Here is a 19,204-nt window from a genome sequence, read left to right on the forward strand (position 1 = left end):
ATGGAATCTCTTTGTGGCTTTAACAAGCTTGCTCTTTATTTTCAGGGACTCCCAGAGGCTTTTCCTGTAAAACTTGTGTGTTGAAGTGGTGAAATGAGATGTGACACATCCCAAAGGTGCCTTTCCAGCTGCCTGGCAGGGATAGTGGGGATGTGGCAGTTTGCAGGTGCATTTTTAGCCTTAATGAAAACAGGATTGTTAATTAGTCTGTCCTTACTGAGAACTTGTGGGCTTTTTTGGGGAATTTCAGCCACCTTTGCTGATGGCTCTGAAGACACCAATCCATCAGTTTTAAAGCAGTGAAGGGGTTAATGTGGCAGAAAATTCAGCCTGGAAAGGGATGGGTTCATGTGTGGGGGACCTGCTTTGTGTGACAGGACCCAGAGGATTCTGCCCAATCAGGAACCAGAATATAAAGCAAAAATCAAAGAGTTGGGAGAACCAGGCTAGAGGAACTACTGGTTTCTTCCCATTTTTCTGCTCCCTGCTTCTCCACAGGATATCTAATGGCTTCAAACTGACAGAAGGCAGGATTAATAATTAAATATTAGGAAATTTCCTCACTCTGAGGGTGGGGAAGCCCTGGCATGGGGTCCCCAGAGCAGCTGTGGCTGCCCCTGGATCCCTGGAAATGTCCCAGGCCAGGTTTGGAGCAGCCTGGGACAGGGAAAGGTGTCCCTGCCATGGCTGAGGTGGCACTGGATGAGCTTTAAGGTCCCTTCCAAACCAAACCACTCTGGGATTCTGTGGCAAAAGCAAAACAATGCTCAGAGAGAGGGAGAAGCCCCTGGAGTGAGCAGAGAGGCAGAGCAGGGGCTGGGAATCAGGAGGAGAGCGAGCCTCGTTCTTCTGAGCTGCTCTGCCCTTTGAAATCCAGATGTTATTTTTGTTCTGTAAATAAATGATTGCTCAAAGCATGTTTCTTCTCAGGATGCCAGGGGAGGGGAACAGCAGCCTCTCCCTTTCTTCTGTGGTGAGGGGAGAAAGCAATTATAACTCCCTTTCTCTTTTGAAGATGCTGATAAAAGGAGGTGGGAGGATCAGAGGGTCCCCGTGCCGAAACAGAAACAACTCCTGAGGTGCTAGAAATACATGTTTTTATTTTAAACAAAGGAACTCCACTTCTGCTGACTTTCAAAGGTGACCCAGTTGCATGGAAAAACTGTTTGTGGAGGGGGGAAGGAAACCATGGCCACAAAAGCAGGGACAGGCAGGAGTGGGGACAGGTGAAGTGTCCCTCTCAATTGGACATGGCTTTAAATGCCCTGGGCCACTTGTCCTGAGCTCAGGCCAGGGCTTGGAGCAGCCTGGGATGGTGGGAGGTGTCCCTGCCCATGGCAGGGGGTGGAATGAGATGATCTTTAAGGTCCCTTCCAGCCCAAACCATTCTGGGATTCTGTGATTCCCCTGGGCCACTTTTCTCCAGCTCTTGGAAGAATTCTTTACAAAGTAATTAAATGGCAACACCAAACAAAGAGCCCTAAAAAGTCTCTGCTTCCTGTTCCTACTTAAAGTACACAGAAAGCAAAACACAAAATGCTTTTAAAACTCCCTTTGGTGGAATAAATGTCTTTTGATGGAAGAATGGTAAGGAAGGCTTGAAATAATGACCATTAAAAGGTAAAGACCAGTCAGTACAGCATGGAAGGCTGAGATTAATCCTTTCATTATGCAGGGGAAAAAAATTAACTGTTGGAACCCTGGATACTGAGAATTTTAGACTTTCTGTGCTGCCAGGCACTGACTCCCAAGAGAACACTGCACTGACCTGAGGCCATGGAGAAGCTTCCAAAATGGAATGATAGAACTGGGATTGTGGGTGTGGAGTTTGGATAGAAGGGTGTGATATCACAGGGTGGGAAACTCAGAGTTTAAGGGTTTAGAATACAGGAATGGATATAAAGCAAGATGGAGGTTTTGGGGTGGAGGCTGATCCTTCTTTGTCACCTTCACTTCCCTCCTTCTTTTTCTTCTTCTTCCCCTTCTCCTCCATGTGTTTCGGTGGTTTTGTGTCATTGGATAAAAAGTCCCCATTGCAGCCATGGGTGGTTGGTTATTGGGTTAACAGTGAAAATAATTGAGGTGTCATTTGTTAATTGGACAGTTGATCCTTCAAAGGCCTTGCAGAGAGAGATGGGGCTCCATTTTCAGTTTGTTGGAGTGAAGCGCTGCAGAACTCAGGGTTTGTGAGACTGTGACAGAGATAAGAACTGATAAACATCTGAGTGCCAACAAGAAATACCATCTCACACATTTAATCCTGACTCTGGCAAAGAAAGGCAAAGACTCCACAATTAACATCCCAAATCCCTTATTTCATAGGGAAATAGTCAAATGAGGCAGAAAGTTCAGCCCTGAAATGCTTTAGTGCCCACCAGAGGGCAAAGCAAGCACGAGGGTTTCTCCAGGGAGCTGCCACCTCCTCCTGCTGTGGTGGCCTTGGGCAGGAGCAAAGGGCACAGACCTGACCTGGTTGGCCCCAAAATCTTCCTATTATCTGCTAGATGAGGTCAAAACCCCAACCAAGCTGCAGTGAAGGTGCTGAACAAAGCTGTGCAGGTTCCACCAGGCTTGCAGCTGTGTTTGGGAGGGTTCAATGTGCCCTGAGTGCTGCTCAGAGGAGGTGACAGCACAACCACAGCAGCTGAGGGGACAGGGACTGGGCCAGTGGCACTCCCTCAGCCTGGCATGTGCTGTCTGTGCTTTAGGGGTGACCCAGGTTTGTGTACAGGTGGTTACCTTTGCCAGGTAAGGGGCAGGAGCAGAGGAAATGGCCTCAAGTTGTGCCAGGTTCTCCCTCGGCCTGGGGAGGGCTGAGTTGGATTTTAGGGGAGATTTTTGTACAGAAAGGGTGGGCAGGCACTGGGACCACTGCCCACCAGGGAAGTGGTGGTTGAGAAACACTCAGGTGATCCAGAGCAGGAACCTCTGGTGCTTGAGGCATCCCAGAGCTGGCAGCTGGGTTTTGGTTTGGACTCAGAAGCCAAAATTCCCCTGATGAGTCACAATCACAGAATCAACAAGGCTGAAAAAGCCCTCCAAGGATTGAGTCCAACATCCTCAACTCCATTAAATTGTGTCCCAAAGTGCCACACTCACAGGTTTTTTGAGCACTTCTAGTGATGGTGCCCTGTGCTGGTGGTGCTGAAGCTTCTGCTTTGCATCTGGCCTGTATTTAAGTAATAAAGTAATTTTTTTCTCCTCTCTGAAGCTTCTTCCTGATTTGTTCTGTGGCTGCTGGGGTTGGAGGGTGCAGGTGGGGAGCAGCAGCACTTTGTGGTGAATGCACCAAACCCTGTTCCCCCCATTCCCAGGGCTCCTTGGCTGTTCCCTGAGCTCACACAGGATTTCCTGATCCCCCAAAACATGAACAGGTACATAACATTCCCCTATACTGGGGGTGTACACCACAGCTCGAGTGCTGTGCCCAGCTCTGGCCCCTAAGGTTGGGAAGGACCTTGGGACACTGAGCACATCCAGAGGGGACAAGGAGGCTGCAGAGGGGCTGGGAACACAAACCCTGTGTGGAGGGGGCTCACAGCTGGTCTGTGAGTCAGGAAGAGTGAGCTGAAGAGGAGAAGCTGATCAGAGTTGCCTTTATCCCTGAAAGGAGCTCTACCAAGGCTGTTGGTGTGGAAATGGAGGAGAAGAAGAGAGAAACGAGGGGCCTGCAGTCAGGTTGTGGTGGGAAACAGTGGTGGGAACCACCAATGAACATTATGAACATTGATATGAATATTATAAATATTGATTTATTGTGGCCAATGAATAGGTATAAACTTTGTGAGAGGGTATAAAAGACAGCATGGTGCTAAAAGAAAAGAGAGAAGCCTTCTCAAATACAGGGGGTTCCTCTGTTTGTTACAACATCTGAGCAGTGACACTGGCCTGGCTCAGGAATGGTGTGGCCAGCAGGAGCAGGGAGGTCACTCTGCCCTGCCCTGGGCACTGCTGGGGTCACACCTGGAGTGCTGTGCTCAGCTCTGGGCCCTCAGCTTGGGAAGGACCTGGGGACACTGAGCACATCCAGAGGGGACAAGGAGGCTGGAGAGGGGCTGGGAACACAAACCCTGTGAGGAAGCCCTGAGGGAGCTGGGGGTGCTCAGCCTGGAGCAAAGGAGACTCAGGGCTGCCCCCATCGCTCTCTGCAGCTCCTGAAAGGGGCCTGTGCTCAGCTGGGCCTGGGCTCTTTCTGCAGCAGCACTGACACAACCAGAGCACACAGCCTCGAGCTGCACCAGGGGAAATACAGGCTGGATAGCAGGGAAAAGTTTTTCACAGGAAGAGTGAGAAAGTTCTGGAATGGCTGCCCAGGGAGGTGGTGGAGTCCCCATGCCTGGGTGTGTTTAACAAAGCCTGGATGTGGCACTGGGGGCCAGGGTTTGGTTGAGCTGTTGGGGCTGGGTTGGACTCGATGACCTTGAAGGTCTCTCCCAACCTGCTCATTCTGGGAATTCTGTGAATTTTGTGAATAACTCTTCCTTGGAGTGCTCAAGGCCAGGCTGGATGGGCCTTCAAGGGGCCTGGTCTGGTGGAAGCTGTCCCTGCCTCAGAACTTGATGATCAATCACAAAGGTTTTCCCCAAGCCAAACCTTTCTCAGATTCTGTGATTCTATGATAGCAAGAAATACTTTGATTTAAAATAAAAAATACTGAAACAATCTTCAATTCTTCTGAGCATTCTGCTTCTCCCTTTTCCAGGCACTGGGAGGCACCAGTGCACAAGGCTGGGAAGGAAGCTGAGGGGAACCTGCCACATTTCCTACCTGCTCCTACAAATGCTACACTTTTCCCAGCAGATTTTGCTGTAGGATTCCTGAAATGGAGATCAAACACCCTGGAGACTGTTGGATGATCACTTTGGGGCTGCAAATCTGCTTAACTGGCAGGGCTGGAACCAGTTTGCCAGAAACAAAAAGTCACTGCAATTTTCATTCAAACTGATACTTCCCTCTCAGCCTCAATCTCGATAAAAGTCAAAAAGAAAACACCCTGAAAATGAAATATTTGGTTCAACTCAAGAGAGTTTTTGTCCAGAAAAGCCTAGAAAGAGCAACAATGGACTCTGACCTGTTTTATTTTTTAGTTTGGTGTCTTCAAGGAACAAATCTCGCTCTTTGTGCTGAATAGAGACGCTCCTGGTCTGAGCCCTGGGGTTTTGTTCTCAGCCTCAGGGATTCAGGAAGGGACTGGAAGGTTTCTGAGGCACACATCCATCCTTTCCTGGTCCTTAATCCATCTGCAGAAACTGCCTGGAGAGTTGAGCTTTGGAAAAGGCCTTTGGAAAGGGTTCCAAACCTGCTGATAAATGGGCAAGGGGTGATGCTGCCCTTGCAACCTCGGCAAGAGGAGGTGGCACAGAGGGTCAGGAACAGGCAAACAAGATGGATTTTCCCCAGCTTCATCCCACAGAAAATTTGCTGCTGTTGAGGAGTGAAGGGGAGGAGAGTCCTGTTTGCATCTACAGGAAGTTTCTGCATCTACCAGAAACCTACTCCTGGTATCACCTGCAGTCAGGGAAAAAAAAAAAATCCCAGCCACAATTTTAGGGATTTCATTCAGCAATTTCTTTCCCTGTAGTGGTTTTTGGGGTTTTTTTGTTTGTTTTATATCTGTTCCTGATCATTGCATGGGGAATGCTGAGCTGCCATGTACCACATCTTCACTGGCAAAGAGTGAAGCTCTGCTGGGGCACCTCCAGTCCTGGGGTCAGTGTTGGGAAAAAGGACACGTGCAGGGAAGGGAATGGGGTTGGGAAAGGGGCTGGAACAGCTGAGGGAGCTGGGCAGGGGCTCAGCCTGGAGAAAAGGGGACTCAGGGGGGACCTTGTGGCTCTGCACAGCTCCTGACAGGAGGGCACAGCCAGTTCAGGCTCTGCTCCCAGGGAACAGGAACAGGAGGAGAGGGAACAGCCTCAAATAGTGTCAGGGGAGATTTAGATTGGATGTTAGGTGAAATTTCTTCATGGAAAGGGTTTTCAGGCATTGGAAGAGGCTGCCCAGGGAGGAGCTGGAATCACCATCCCTGGAAGTGCTCAAAGCAGTGTGGATGTGGCACCTGGGGACAGGGTTTGGTGGGGAACTCAGCGCTGGGTTAAGGCTGGACCTGGGAAATCTTTTCCAGCCTTTGTGGTTCTGTGATTCTGTGACTGCAACTGGCAGGTCCAGGCTGGGTGCTGGATACAAATTGCACCAGGAGGGAAGTGAAGCTCTGGAGCAGCTCCCCCAGGCTGGGGTTTCTCCATGCCCAGCCTGACCCATTGTGGCTGGGCAGAGCTGCTGTGCCCCAGGGCTGGTGTCAGTCCTGCCCCAAGGCACAGCTTGCACTCCAGTGTCACACACATCTTTCATGGAAAATCCTCTCCTTAGGGTTTTTCCTCCTGAGAAGCTGAGAGGCCTCAGGAACAAAATGTAACCAATGATTATCTGCTGCTGTGGAATGCAACAGGTGCATCTGGGATTGGGCTCATGTTGGTTGTTTCTAATTAATGGCCAATCACAGCACAGCTGGCTCAGACAGAGAGTCTGAGCCACAAACCCTTGTTATCATTCTTTCTTTTTCTATTCTTAGCTAAGCCTTCTGATGAAACCTTTTCTTCTATTCTTTTAGTATAGTTTTAATGTAATATATATCATAAAATAATAAATCAGCCTTCTGAAACATGGAGTCAGATCCTCATCTCTTCCCTCATCCTAAGCCCCCTGTGAACACTGTCACACTCCATGTCCCTTCCAGCCACATCTCCCTATTTAATGCCCCTTCCAACCACATCCCTGTGGTTTGACAAACCTGTGGCACCCTGTGATTTAATGTCCCTGCTCACCAGCATGTCTGGCACTTCACCATCCTGTGATTGAGGGTTCTGGATGCTGCTCAAATGCTTCAGAGCACACAGGTCCTAAATTAGCACAGCATTCAAAAAATCCCCACCAACAACCCTAAATCAAATTTTTCTCCCTGAAGGCTCTCTTGATAGAAATTGAACATCAATAGAATTTAGAAAAAACTTTTATTTACCCCCCATTATCAGGAATCTGATTCAATTTTCAAGTTTCTGATAGGTTTATGGGAGAGTTAAAATAACCTGGCATCACTAATGCCTTCCAAAGCAGGAAGGAAGTGTGCTGGGGATAGAAATGTGGTGTTGTTCCCATATCTTAAGGTAATTCACTTTTCTGATGATTGAGACATATCAGTCTCCAAAAAAGACCTAAAAATACTTTTTACTGCAGATTTGCATGACTGCACCTCCCCACTCCTGGAAATGTCCAGGGCCAGGTTGGACAGGGCTTGAACTAACCTTGGATAGTGAAAAATGTCCCTGCCCATGGCAGGGTATCAAATGATCATTAAGGTCCCATCCAACCCAAATCATTCTGGGATTTCTGGTGTTTCAGTCACAAACAGAAAAATCCAAACTTGTCTTTAAGAAAAACAAACTTGAAATGCTGCAATTTTCATTCAAACTGATACTTCCCTGTCAGCCTCAGTCTTGATAAAAGTCAAAAAGAAATCATCCTGAAAATGAAATTTTTGCTTAACTCAAGAGAGTTTTTGTCCAGAAAAGCCTAGAAACAGCAACAGTGGGCTCTGATCAAAGAGTTTAATCCCATAAAGATTTTAAAAGACAGGGTATAACTGCTCTCAGCCCTTGTTCTGACAGTGTTGAGTCATTAAAATTCACTGCTCAGTTTTGTGGAGACCCCATTGCCTTTTAAGACTGACTTAAAAATTTAAGTGCTTAATAAATTAATGATTGCAAATTAAGTCATCCTTTGGTGCCTGGTCAGCTGTGTAGTCCCCAAATCCATTGATGTACTGAGGAATTATGGGCTTCAGTTGGTTCATGATGGCATCTCCTGCTGCTTTAGGCACACTTGGAGATGTGGGCAAGAAAGGAAAAGGCCTTTGAGAATATTTTTGACCCAGGTTATTAAGCAGCCCTTCCCCCTGGATCAGATCTTCCCATCCATCACTGCCAGGGAGGAAAATCAATCCTTTTTATAGCAATGAGCATATTCAATAATGCAAAAGGTCAGGGCATTAAACACGGTGTGGAGGTGTCTGCAGTGAGTGATGGGCTTTGCCTTTTCAAACCTGCACAGCCCCACTGCACTTTGGCAGCTGGGGCAGCTCCTGCACACCCACATTCCTCAGGATGCTCAAAAATACACATTCCTCAGGATGCTCAAAAATACACATTCCTCAGGATGGTCAAAAATACACATTCCTCAGGATGGTCAAAATCCCCATTCCTCAGGATGGTCAAAAATACACACTTCTATTCAAACTCCACACCCACAATCCCAGTTCTATCATTCCATTTTGGAAGCTTCTCCACAGCCTCAGGTTGGTCAAAACCCTCATCCCTCAGGATGGTCAAAAACCTCATCCCTCAGATGGTAAAAATCCCCATTCCCTCAGGATGGTCAAAAACCTCATCTCTCAGATGGTCAAAAAACCCCATCCCTCAGAAAGTCAAAAATCCCATTCCTCAGGATGGTCAAAACCCCCCATCCCTTAGGATAGTAAAAAAAAAAAAAAAAAATCCCCATTCCTGAGGATGGTCAAAAATCTCATCCCACAGGATGGTCAAGAATCTCCATCCCTCAGGATGGTCAAAAATGCACACTTCTATTCAAACTCCACACCCACAATCCCAGTTATATCATTCCATTTTGGAAGCTTCTCCACAGCCTCAGGTTGGTAAAAAACCTCATCCTTCAGGATGGTCAAAATCCCCATTCCTCAGGATGGTCAAAAATCCCCATTCCTCAGGATGGTCAAACCCCCATCCCTCAGGATAGTAAAAAAAACCCCAAACAAAACAAACAAACAAATAAACAAAAAAACCCCCAAAAAACAAAAAAAAAAAACCACCTCATCCCCGAGGATGGTCAAAGACCTCATCCCTCAGGATGGTAAAAAACCCTCATCCCTCAGGATGGTCAAGAATCTCCATCCCTCAGGATGGAAAAAAAAAATCTCATCCCTCAGGATGGTCAAAATCCCCATCCCTCAGGATAGTCATAACTCCCATTCCTCAGGATGGTCAAACCCCCATCCCTCAGGATGGTCAAAACCCCCATCCCTTAGGATAGTAAAAAAAAAGAAACAACAAAAAAAACCCAACAAAACCATTCCTGAGGATGGTCAAAAACCTCATCCCTCAGGATGGTAAAAAACCCTCATCCCTCAGGATGGTCAAGAATCTCCATCCCTCAGGATGGTCAAAAAACCCCTCATCCCTCAGGATGGTCAAAAATACTCACTTCTATCCAAACTCCACCCCCACAATCCCAGTTCTATCATTCCATTTTGGAAGCTTCTCCATGGCCTCAGGTCAGTGCAGTGTTCTCTCAGGGGTCAGTGCCTGGCAGCACAGAAATCTGAAATTCTCAGCAGACAGGGTTCCAAGAGTTTTCCTTATCCTGTGGGTGCTGAATGCAGCAGTGACTTTGGAGTGCAAACCATTCCTGCCAGGGATCAGTGAGCCCTGCTGGTGAAAGCGTTTGAGAGCTCAGTAAAATCAGGAGAAAAAGGAAAATTGCAGGTCCTGGGTGGCCTTTGGCTGATAGGAGGGTTGATCATTGCTTAGAACACTACAAGAGAAATGAGGATGTAAATATGGGGAAGATGGAATGAAAGGTGAAGCCTGAGGAGCTCCAAAAGAGGAGTTGGAGTCAGGTTAGGAGGTACTGATGTGTTGGATGAGGTATATGGAGATATCAGGACACACTGAGGAACCTGAGCTGCAGGAATGATTCCATAGCCCCTCTGAGAATTCACCTCCTTTCTTTAATTAGATTTTGAGACAGATTTCTAAAATTCATCCCACTGAACCCAGCTTACAGCATAACTCCATTTGACAGTGCTTTTCCAGCTGGGAGGCTTCAATTGCTCCTATTTTGGAGTGAGCACCCCAGGGATCACTGGAGAGCTCCGTGAACCAAAGGGGTTGGGAGGCTCTGACACAGCTGAAGGGAGCTGGGATCAATTCCTGCTCTCCAGGAATTCCCTGTGTGACTCCAGACAGATTTAAAATCATGCAGAAATCAGGTTTTATGGCCAAGCAGCGTTTCTGAGCTCAGGGCAGTGAATTGGAGCATCTCCTCTCCAGGATCATATTCCCTTGAGATCCACAGATCCCAGATCAATGTGAGGCTCTTGTCATTCCCACTCAGGATATGGGGATTTCTCACTTTCTCTGTGCCTCACTTCCTCCCGCCTCAAACAGCTGCAGAACCTTTTTGTTGAACTGTTCTCTTCCAAAGAAAAATTCAGAAAAAATCAGAAAAAATCAAATTTTGATGAAATTTCACTCAAAATGATGAAATTTCACTCAAAATGACCAGACAGCATTTTGAAACTTCCAGTGAAAGAAAAAAAAGTGAAACTTTTCTTATAGCATTCCCTCTTCCTTACTCTGGGCTCAATTAAACAACCCTCAGTAGAATTTATTAAACAACCCAATAAACAAACCACCTCAGCTTGTTTTTTTCTTTTTTTGTGTCATGACAATATTTTTGCAGGCACACCTGACCAGAAAGGAATAATCTGATCTCCAAGCAGATATTCCTCACTTCTGCATGTAAAGCAGGACTTTCAGGAGTGCCTTTGAGCTGTGTGAACTCAGGCCAGGTAAGTTTTTATGGCATATTTGCCCAGAGAGAGGCCACCCTTTGTGGCTGCAGAGTGGATGGGGCAGAGTTTCAGTGCCCTGAATTTGCCTGGGGGCAAAATTCACATTTGTTGTGGCAGCAGATGTGGTTGTTCAGCCTCTTCCCAGGGGAGCATCCAGTTGTTCCTGCCATAAAATGAACTTTACACAGGCAGGGAGTGATGGGACAAGGAGAGACAGTTTTAAATGGAAAGAGAATGGGTTTAGATGAGATGTTTGGCTGAAATTCTTTACTTAGAGAGTAGTGAGGCATTGGAACAGGTTAATCAGAGAAGCTGTGGCTGCCCTGGATCCCTGGGAGTGTTCAGGGCCAGGTTGGACAGGGCTTGGAGCAATCTGGGATAGTGGAAGGTGTCCCTGCCATGGCAGGGGATGGGGCTGGATGATCCTTAAGGTCCCTTCCAACCCAACCCATTCTGAGATTCCATGACTCCCTGGATTTGCCATTCTAGCAGTATCAAAGTGGGTAGATGCACTGGAGGGAATTCCTTCCACAGCTAATCCTGATTTTCACCAGGTTAGGACTTAGGTGATCTCCTCTAACCCAGGAGAACCAAGTTAAGCTGGACTTTCTCATCATTTCTTCTCTCCCTCTTCATTGTTTCATATAAAATGTTGCTGGGCTGCCTTTCCCTCACTGCCCCCCCAGCAGAGGAGTAATTACATTTATTGGAAACGCTTCCTGATCACATATTCATTTACCAGCTGCTAAAGGAAAATGAACTGGGCAAAGTGCCACTGGAGGCTTGGATTCACAAGCTGGGGAGAGCAACTGAAAGAACTGCTCAGTGTGCATTTGCTCTCCCTCTCCAGCCATTCATTATCCTCCTGTTCAGCTGATTTAGGAAGTCAAAAGGCAGTCAGGGTGGCAGCATGTGATACTTTTCAGCACAAGCGCAGCTTTGGGGTTGCCAGATTTACCTTTGGCTGCACTTTAGAGGGCACTAAAAATATTCCAACTTCACATCTTAAATATGATGCAATAAATAAACCCAGAACCACTGCATTCCTATTTCTTGGTTGCTCTCACTCACTCTCATTGGTGTTGCCATTGACCCATTTGCATCCTCCCTGTCCCTCTTCTCCCTCCCTCTATCCCAGGATCTCTTTTCTGTTTTCTGGACTCTACAATCAGCCCCAAAACATGCAGAAACCCCCACAGGCCACAGAGACACCTCTGACACCTCCAAACCCACCGTGGAATGGTTTGGGTTGGAAGGGAGCTCAAAGATCATTTTGTTCCAGCCTCCTTCCACCATCCCAGGCTGCTCCAAGCTCTCTCCAACCTGGCCTTGGGCATTCCCAGGGATCCAAGGGCAGCCACAGCTTCTGAACCAATTCCCAAGCTTACCTGTATATATCCATAAGAAATATATCAGTACAAGATTGCCCAAATCCACCAAGTCTTGGACAAAGAGAGAGGTTTCATTCCAAGTATTGCCAGAGACCCTGGGAACATGAAAAAAACAGCCACCATGAGCAAATTAGTCAAAATAATAGAGTCAGAAACCCTCCAGTGCCCAGGTGAGAATATTTTTGCAGGCTTCACCCTTTCATGTCTGCTCAGTCATGCTCACCACCAGGGAAGACCAATAAAATCTCTTGGAACATGAGCCTTTTGAGTCAAATAGATCAATTTACTGGACCTAGAAAATCAATGGGCATTGATTTTATGATATTTTACATTGCCCCTTCCCCACGCAGTGCTCATTCCCCCCAGGCAGTGGCAGACAATTTATGATTAATTAATTTGATTCCCACTGTTTCCCCATCCCATTATTTTGTGTTTCAGGAGGTCAGATAAACTTTTAACCCTACCTGAATTCTGCAGGTGTGAACTACTTGCTACTTGCCAGTTGCCTAAATGTCTGGTATCATTAGATTTGGGGTATTTCCCTCTCATTTTATTTTTGCTTTCAGTATTTATGGTTTTATTTCAATCTGAAGTTTTGAGCTCACCCTCTTTGGCCTTATTTAACACATGAAGGGAAGGAACTGGTTAAAAACCTGTGCTAATGGAAGGATTAGAACTGGGTGAGCTTTAAGGTCCCTTCCATCCCAAACCATCCTATAATTCTGTGATATCTATAAAGAGCACAGGAAACTTCTCTGATTTTAAATTTAAAAGTTACTTGACAGTTTTTCCATCATTTTGCACCTCGGGTGCTCTCTGACAGTGTGGATGCAGTGTGGTTTTTACCCAGAAATTTAGACAAAACCTGTCAGTCTGAAAATGGGTTATGAAACTCATAAAATGCAAACAGAGTGTGTAGTACACATCCTAGACAAGCAGACACTGGGACTGGATGAAAAAGGCTCAAATTACTTGAAGAGAGCTTAGCATAATTGCTGGTTTTCTTCTGCTAAGAGATTTCGACAAAGCACACAAAAGCAGTGCTTAAAGAGAAATGATTTGTGGCATAAGTGGTGTGATAAACTTCTGAATATTAATGTGGTTCTGGGGAAGAGCCCTGTCAGCGTGTGCCTTTGAATGTTTATGTTCCTTGAGTTGTGCACAGGGACATTCAGGTGTCTGGATATCCATTTTTGGGTTTTGGGGTAGTGTGGTGGTGTTTGAGGGTCCCCAGGATGAGGGAAGAGATGAGAATCTTGACTCCATGTTTCAGAAGGCTGATTTATTATTTTATGATATATATTATATTAAAAGAAAATGATATATTAAAACTATACTGAAAGAAAGAGAAAGGAGACATCAGAAGGTTAGAAAAGAAAGGAATGATAATAAAATCTCATGACAGACTCAGAGAGTCTGAAACAGCTGGACTGGGATTGGTCATTAATTAAGAACAATTCACATGCTCCAAATCACATTCCAAAGTAGCAAAACATGGAGTAGCTGAAGCTTCTCAGCTTCTCAGGAGAAAAGATTCTGGCAAAAGGATTTTTCAGAAAATATGTCTGCGACAGGGTCTCTTGTTTGAGGTCTCTTGTTTGGCCCCATGATCCAAACCCAAGAGTTTGGGTCTCCTCTGTGTTGTGGTCCAGTCCTGTGTGGATATCTCGGATATCATGGAACCACAGGAGCTCAGAGCAGCCTGGGGTTGAAGGAACCTTAAACATCATCCAGCCCCACCCCTGCCATGGGCAGGGACACCTTCCACCATCCCAGGCTGCTCCAAGCCCTGGCTTTGGACACTTCCAGGGATCCAGGGGCAGCCACAGCTGCTCTGGGCACCCTGAGGCCTTGTATTGGCCTCATCCTTTTGTTTTCATCTGAAAATGTGATTTATTTCTTGAATCACTGATATAAAGGTCTCCTTGAGCCAGGTCTCATAAGCTCTTGGAGATTTATATCACACCCAAGATAGCTCAGCTACCTTAGAAGGCATAAAATCAGCAGGATGGCTTCTGTGGCAGTGTTGGAAACAGAAAAGTTTTTCATAGAAAGGCAAAATAACAAAGCTCTTTACAGAGAAAAACCGAGCCAGGGCAAGAGGTTCTTGCTCTTGGTAAAGCACTTCACAAAAGCAATTAGTTCCTTTGTTGTCTTCTTTTTTAGTACATTGCTTAGGCAGGACTTTTTGACTTCTGTCTAATTGGCTATCCTTAAGTTTGAGGTGAAGTCCTCAAGGTCCTTTTTACCTAAGTGAAGAGAGAAACTTCTGGGCTTTTTTCCTTTTTCAGGAGACGAAGATAATTTTGTCACTCCGTCAACAAGGGGAACATTCCAACAAACCCCATGTGCAATAAAGCAATCTCAGAACACAGAGCTCCCTTTCCCCCAGGCATGCAGAGATCAGTGAGCACCCACACAGCTGGTGGGGCTGATGGTGGGGTTAATCCTGCCCAGCTCCTCTGGGAGCTGCTGGGTGGCTCTGCTTCAATCATCTGCTCTCCTGTTGAATCCAGATTTCCTGCTCTAGGCTGTCACTGTGGTGCAAAGCCAGTCCAGCTCAGTTGTGGCCTGTCCTCTGGAAGTGAAGTTATTTATTTCTCTATTTCCCATTGCTTCATGTTGTGTTTTTACCTGGAATTTATTTGGGGTAAATTTACCTTTTCGTAAGTCGAGTCACTGGAGGAAGCTGCAGCCCTGGTTTGAATGGGAGGACCAGGTGACAGTGGGGTCATTCCTCATTCCAAGGCTTCAATCAATGATCTTGACTTGCTAATTCTCTCTATATTTTTGCACAATTTCAAGGTCTGAAGCTTTAGGAAAACCACCGGTGCCACAAGGCTGGTACACACTGAGCTGGCAGCAAGGTGAGTGATGTAAATGTTTTGTGATGATGCAAATCTTTGTGCCTCTGTGTTTGCACTGGGAGCTGTTCTGGACTCACAGAATGGCTGAGATTGGGAAGGACTTCTGGAGCCACCAGATCCAACCACCACTTACATCAGGCTGCCCAGCACCATTCCCCCTTCAATATTGTATTTGTGGGGTGCCCTGTGGCAGGAAGGAACAATGAGTCTGACTCCATGTGCTCAGAAGGCTAATTTATTATTTTATGATACTATATTATATTAATGAATACTAAACTATACTATCACTAAAGAATACAGAAAGGATACAGAATGCTAAAAAAGTAATAATGAAAACTCCTGACTCTTTCCAGAGCCTTGACACAGCTGGGCCCTGATTGGCCAAAGACTGAAAACAACTCACAGCAGAAACCAATGAAACAATCACCTGTGGGTAAACAATCTCCAAACACATTCCAAAGGAGCACAACACAGGAGAAGCAAATGAGATAATAATTGTTTTCCTTTTCTCTGAGGCTTCTCAGCTTCCCAGGAGAAAAATCCTGGGCGAAGGGATTTTTCAAGAGAATGTGAATGCGACACTTCAACAAGCTGAATTTGCTTTTGAAGCACAACTTTTGCTTTTAGAGCTTGGCTGGATCCTTTAAGAAGACTGATGAAAGCCATTTATCACTGCAGAGGGAGGTTTGCCCAGAGCACTCCTGCATTATCTTGCACTGGGGGGCTTTTGCTTTGTTCCGAGGTGAGTTATGCCTGTGATCATTTTAACAGACTGCAGGAAACAAAGCAGGCAGTCAGGGTGTAAAATACCTTCCATCCCAAAAGTGTATTCAGTCTCAAGGATCCCTCTCATCCATTAGGTATTGATTTGAGGGGAGGACACAGAACAAAGCTGCCAGCTGGCCCCGATGTGTTTGAGCAGTAAATCCAGAGCAGCTCCTCGGGAATCAATGAAATCCCATCGATTCAGAAATGCTGCAATTAAATGAGCTAATGGATGAGGCTTTGGGGGAAGGAGCTGAGTGACACTGAGAGGATCAGCCTGGCCAGGTGGCAGAAGAGGTGAACTCAACACCTTGGACCATGAGGGGATTTGGGCACATATTTTTGTGTGTGTTTACTTGTTGTGTGTGTCCCCTGGGTGGGACATTGCCCAATTAGCAGGGACATGAGCTGGTCTGTAAAAACTTTCCATTGTGGTAAAGAGAAGACTCTTCAGATTTCAAAATAAAAGAGCCAGAGGTTGAGCTCAGGTGTCATGGGCTGGGTCATCCCCACTTCTAAATTGTCTCTTTTACCTCCAGCTGCACCTTTCCAAGAATGAGGGATGGTGGCCAATAGTTGAGGGGCTGATTGTCTTAAGTTGGAAATTCAAGATGTGGCAGGGGTTGTGTGTTCTATTTCCCCTCTAGTCAGAGCTGGGGCAGTTCTCTGCTGTCCATGGGGCAGTTTTTTCTTTCTCTCTCCCCCAGCCAATCCTCCCTGCAGGCGATCTCTGCTGGCCATGGCCACTGAGTGTCCCTGCAGGGCTGAGCCAATCCCAGCATCCCATGGGGAGATGCTCCGCCCAGGGGAGGAGCCAAGCATTCCTCCCTGGATCCAATCTGAGCCTGGCCCAGCCCAGCAGCCTTTGCCCAGTGCATTGCCAGAGGAGCAGCTTCTGCTGCCCTGCATGGCCAGAGGGAGCCCAGGCCCATCTGCAGCAGCCCTGGAGCTGCAGAGGAAAACTCCCCCCTTGTGCAGGATCCCTGCTCCAGCAGAGCCACAGCTGGCACTGCAGGAGGGCTGAGCCCCCATGGGATGGGGCTGTGCCACCCCCTGACACACAGGGGACAGGGACTGCTCTGACTCTGGCAGTGTTGTTCTGTGTTACTGCATTTTTATTTTATTTTTTATTTTCTTTCCCAATAAAGAACTGTTATTCCTATTCCCATATCTTTGCCTGAGATCCCCTTAATTTCAAAATCCTAATAATTCAGAGGAAGAGATTTACATTTTCCATTTCAAGGGAAGTTCCTGCCTTCCTAGCAGCCACCTGTCTGTTCAAACCAAGACACTGCTTCTCCCTCTCTCCTCCACTCCCCTGAGCCCCCACTTGCAGTGCTGCAGGCCTGGGGTCCCAACATCAGGATATGGAGCTGCTGGGGTGGGTCCAGAAAAGGCCACAGAGATCTCCAAGAGCTGGAGCCCCTCTGCTCTGGAGCCAGGCTGGGGGAGCTGAGTGAGTTTAGTTCTGTTCTTCATTGTTGGGAAAGAGCTGGGGGGATTTTTTATCTTTGAGCAAGTGAAGGGAATAAACTCTTTCCCATCTCCAAAGGAAAAGGTACAGAAATCATAGATTGATGCTACAACAGGCGATTTTTAGTTAAATGTTAGGAAAGCTTCCTTGTGGTGAGGCTGGTTCAAAATCTGAGAGGATTTGGGAGAAGTTTCCATCCCTGGAGGAAGGAAACCTGGAAAAACATTATCACAACCATTAAATATCATCAGGTTGGTTTAGGCAGAACCAACAGCTGATTCCAGCACCTATTCAATCATTTCTCCATGGAGAAAGCAGGGACAGGAGCAGAGATAAACCCTGTTTCTAAGAGGTGTGGGAAAGAAGATGAACTTTACAAAAGCTCAGGAGACCTGGAATAATTCCTTGCCCTGCTGTAGGATTCCTGGGTTTTAGCCTTTCTTTGCCTTGACTTCCTGCCCATGGGAAATGTATTATTATTTAATATTATTCATTTTTTTATGCTAGTGTATGCTTTGCCTGTTAAATAAACAAGTTTTTTCCACTTTTCTCTGAAGAAATCTTTTCCCAACCCAACTGGAGGAAGGACCACTTAGATTTGCTTTCTAGAAGACCCCAATTCAGAGGTTTCCTCCAAAATTTGCCCATAGTTTCATCCTGAATAAGCTTTTCCTTAGGTTTAAGTGAAATTTCCCCTACTCTGGGTTGAGCCTGTTGCCTCTTGTCCTGCCAATGAGAAGAATCTGGCTCCATCTTCTTTTCTCCCTACACATCAGGAATTTGTAGGAATTAATAAAACCCCCCCAGAGTTTTCTCTTATTGAGGCTGAGCAGCCCCAGCATTTTCAGCAGAGGATAAATCCTACCTAACATGTAAAAATCATATTTTAAATCCAAACTTGACAGCCAGGAGTCTTTTTCTAGGGGAACAAGAGACACCAGTTCCCACACACAGCTGCCAAATCCCATTTGGGATGGTGAGCTGAACCCCAAACCCTGTGGCCCAGCAGTTTTTGGGGAGCTTAACACCAAAAACAGCCCAGAAAAAGGCTTAAATTATACCAGAGGCTCCACCAGCCCCTGCAAAACTTGGTGAGGGGAGGTGTCCATTCACACTTGGACACTGCAGAGCTGAGCACAAGCACAGTGGGAGCTGAGGGGGCTGAAATTTGTGTGTGTTAGCAAACAGAAGGTGTGGTTTGCCTTTTTATTTCCCCTGCTGGTTATGTCTGTGCAAAGGGGATACAAAAGGTCTCAGGGTGCTGGGTGCCTTCCCCTCTCTTTGCTCTGCAGGTTTTATGTGGCCAAGGTCAATGTGGTGCTTGTTTTCCTCGTGGGCTCCTGCCAGGAGAGAAGCAAACACCAGCAGGGAAAACCTGCTCCTTCCCCTCCTGTCAAACACAGGGACTTGTCACCCCAGCTCCTGGAGAAAAGGCAGCCAGAGTTGTGAAACTGGGTGTGAGGAGAAAGCAAATTTAACCCTGGCTGTGGGTGGTGGAGCAGGGCCCTCTTCTTCAGCAAGCTTGACACCCAGTGGCATAAATCATTTTAGTGGATAAACAAGGTAAGATTTCTCTTGCTGGAGATGCAGAGAGGTTGGAGGAAAAGCAGATGCCTTTCCCTGAAGTATCACAGAGTTATTCAGGTTGGGAAAGAACTACAAGACTTTGGAGTCCAAGCTGTGACTGATCCCCACTGTGTCACCAGCACAGAGCACTAAGTGCCACCTCCAAGGATGGGGACTCCAACACCTCCCTGGGCAGCCCCTTTCAGTGGGAAATTTTCCCTAAAATCCAATCTAAACCTTCCCTGGCACAGCTTGAGGCTGTTTCCTCTGGTTCTGTCCCTGTCCCCCTGGGCTCAGGAAGTTTTAGAGTGAGAAGGTCCCCCCTAAGCCTCCTTTTCTCCAGATTAAACCCACCCAGGAATGTTAAATGAAGCTACATTGAGTGAAAGCACAACACTGCTGCTTTTTCCTCCTTCAGCATCAGCAGCTGGGGATCCTGAGTGGAGCAGGATTGTCACACACATCTTTTATGGAAAATCCTTCCCTTAGGATTTTT

The sequence above is a fragment of the Agelaius phoeniceus genome, chromosome 1 (assembly GCF_051311805.1).
Source record: "Agelaius phoeniceus isolate bAgePho1 chromosome 1, bAgePho1.hap1, whole genome shotgun sequence".
NCBI classification, from domain to species: Eukaryota; Metazoa; Chordata; class Aves; order Passeriformes; family Icteridae; genus Agelaius; species Agelaius phoeniceus.